A 2,954-nucleotide genomic window follows, 5' to 3' on the forward strand; every position below is an offset into this window, starting at 1 on the left:
AAGAGAACAATTTTGCCTGAGAGGTTTATCCGTTTAGCTCCAACCGGGGTGTATCATAGTGTGGTTGCGGTTTTTGAACGACGAAAATGGATGAAGTTATGCGAACCAGAAGCAACAATCAACTACGACATCGTTCGGGAATTTTATGCGAATGCTATGCATTGCGAGGAGGGTACGACTTTCATTTACCGATCCAGGGTAAGGGGCAAGATCGTTTCCTTTGGAAGGGATGATATTAATGCTTATCTAGGAAATCCCCTAACTCTTGGAGAGGGAGAGTGTTGCGAGTATGGTACAATGGAGGCAGCTAACAGGTGGAATCTTGATGCGGTTAATACTACCCTATGCATCCGCGGGAAATCCTACGAAATGAATGATCAAGGACATCCGAAATTGTGGAAAAGGGAAAATTTCAATTTGGGGGCTAGGGCTTTTTTGGTGCTACTGTTGACTAATATCAGACCAAGAAGCCACACCACCACAATTCCTATGGACGTAGGGTGTCTCTTGTACTGCATCATGGTCGGGAAGTCAGTGGATGTCGCAGCCATCATTGCAGGTGAAATGAGGAAGATGGTTTTAAGCGGGACCAATTTCGGTGACAAAGCTGGTGTACTCGCATATCCAGGACTTATCATGGGACTGTGCCGTCAGGCAAATGTCCCCATCCCTGAGGAAGTACACTTCTCGATCACCAATGTGATCAATGATTCATACCTGAACAGGTTTCTGCAAAACCCAAATGATAAGACTGATGCACCCGGTACTTCTTCATCCAGAGCCTGAGCCAGACCCCGACCTCAACCTCACACTACCCCAGGTTTTGATCAGATGGCATTTGCCAACTACTGCTGCGAGAACTTTGAGGCCTCTAGGAGGTCTCAATCATTTCTTTTCGATGCCATGCAGCAGCAGTTTCGGAACACGTTTCTGGCACCAGAGGCCCGAACTTTTCCTTCGCAAGCTGACTATGCAGCTTATGCTAATTGGCCTGAGGGCAGGCCAAATTTTATGGGGGGTGCAGGAGGTAGTGCATACCCAAATGAGGAGATGGAGGATGTTCTTGGAAACGTAGGTGGTGACGAAGAGGAGGAGGATTGAGAATGTGGAGATTTGAGAGTTGTTGTATTTTTGAGTTTCTTTTTACTAATTCTGTTTTTGTTTTTGGGAATTTGTAATGTACTTTTGGGTGGCTCTAGTTCACCATAACTTTATTTTGGCACTTTATTTTTGTTAGTATTTTGACAATTGCAAGAATGCTAGTTGAGATTTAAGTGTGTTTTAATCAAATTTTGGTTTACCAACATTTTTGTTTAATTGTTCTTATTCTTAAGTCAAGCTTTAAGCAACCGAGAAATGATCACAAAGAAAGAAGCATAGGATACTTCGAGTGGTGATGATAAGAATTAGTGTCGGCATTTCAAGGTACACTTTATCGCTTTCTAGACTTAACATGAAGTAGTTTGATGGTGTGTGCAAATTCCATTTCATAAATTCATTGAAGTATATGTCAGTTTTGAATCAAATAAAAACACAACACAGAGCCGCCACTGCGCGTTATTTATCCCAAGATAGGGAAAGGAAACGCTCAGAGAAACCTGGAAAGGAAATGGTCTCGCGACCAAAGAGAAAGGGTAAGGGAGTCGGTTACGCAAGGGGAAGGTATTAGCACCCCTCACGTCCGTCGTACTCGACGGGATCCACGTTCTAAGAAAAGAAAAGGTTGCTAAACATCACACACACACACAAGGGAACGCAGGTGGGGTTAGGAGAAACGGGCTCGATAAGGTATCGCACCTTATGCCTACATATCTTGTCTGAAACAAGAATCAGAGCCACTGTAGTTCGGCTTACGCACGCCAAACAACACAAAACATACAAACAAGCAAGGGTGGCAAACATGGAGCCCGACAACCACTGGATGGAATTACGTCAGCATCCGAACCCAAAACATGCACAAAACGGCAAACGTGGAGCCCGACTGCCAATCATTGGGCTTACGTCGGCATCCGAACCAAAACACACAGTCAGATAACAAGTAAACGCACGCAAAAAAGAAAAAGGTTGCCCGGAGTGGTCTCGCACGACCACCTGCCTAAATACCTCGTCTGGAACGAGGATCAGGGCGATGTAGTTCCCCTGAAAGGGAAAAAAGATTCCTAACCAGAAACCAGGGGAAGACACGACACTAGGGAGACTACGACTCGAGCCTAGATGTTGTCATGCAAAGTCACCCTAAGTTCAGGTTTCTATCCTACTTGCATAAGCAAGCCTATCCTAACCAGGAAAGAAGCAAGCACACAAGCAAACAACATACAAGCATACATCAAATGAGAACAAACATCTCAAACAGGCAGGTCAATCAGATATCCACAGAGCACACACTATAGCCAAACAAGGGGCTCACACAATAGGTTTGATTGCCGAAGCGAGTCGTCTATACGGGCTGGGTTTGCTCTTAACCTTGCCATTACGAGGCTAAGGTGAAGCAGATGAAAGGATGAAGTAAGGATCAGACCTCACAGCTCTTATCCCTAACCAGGGAGAGCTTCTGACAAATGAGCATGGGTCCAGAATGGGGGAACCCTTCTATACTCAGAGACTCTGACACAATGTGCACTGCACAAGATCTTGGGCTTGCGATCTCAATGCTACAACCATGTAATGGGAGCAAGGAGAAGACTCAACTGAATAGTGGGGGACAGATTGCTTATCCCTACCTTCCACCAATTGCCTTGATTAAGGACTTTACCTGCTTAGGCACAATATTAAACAATCACAATCATCGCCTCTTAAGGAGGACTTCAGACATTTATTTGCCCGGCCCGGTAACAGCCGGGTCTCCAGACTACATGAAGTTAGGAAGTTATACCTCAATGCAAGTTGCTTAAGCAAAGCAAAGCAAAAGTTCACAAGGAACTGAGCAACTAAAAGTACCTGGAAACAGTCAAACA

Source organism: Lathyrus oleraceus, chromosome 6 (genome assembly GCF_024323335.1).
Source record: "Lathyrus oleraceus cultivar Zhongwan6 chromosome 6, CAAS_Psat_ZW6_1.0, whole genome shotgun sequence".
Classification (NCBI taxonomy): Eukaryota; Viridiplantae; Streptophyta; class Magnoliopsida; order Fabales; family Fabaceae; genus Lathyrus; species Lathyrus oleraceus.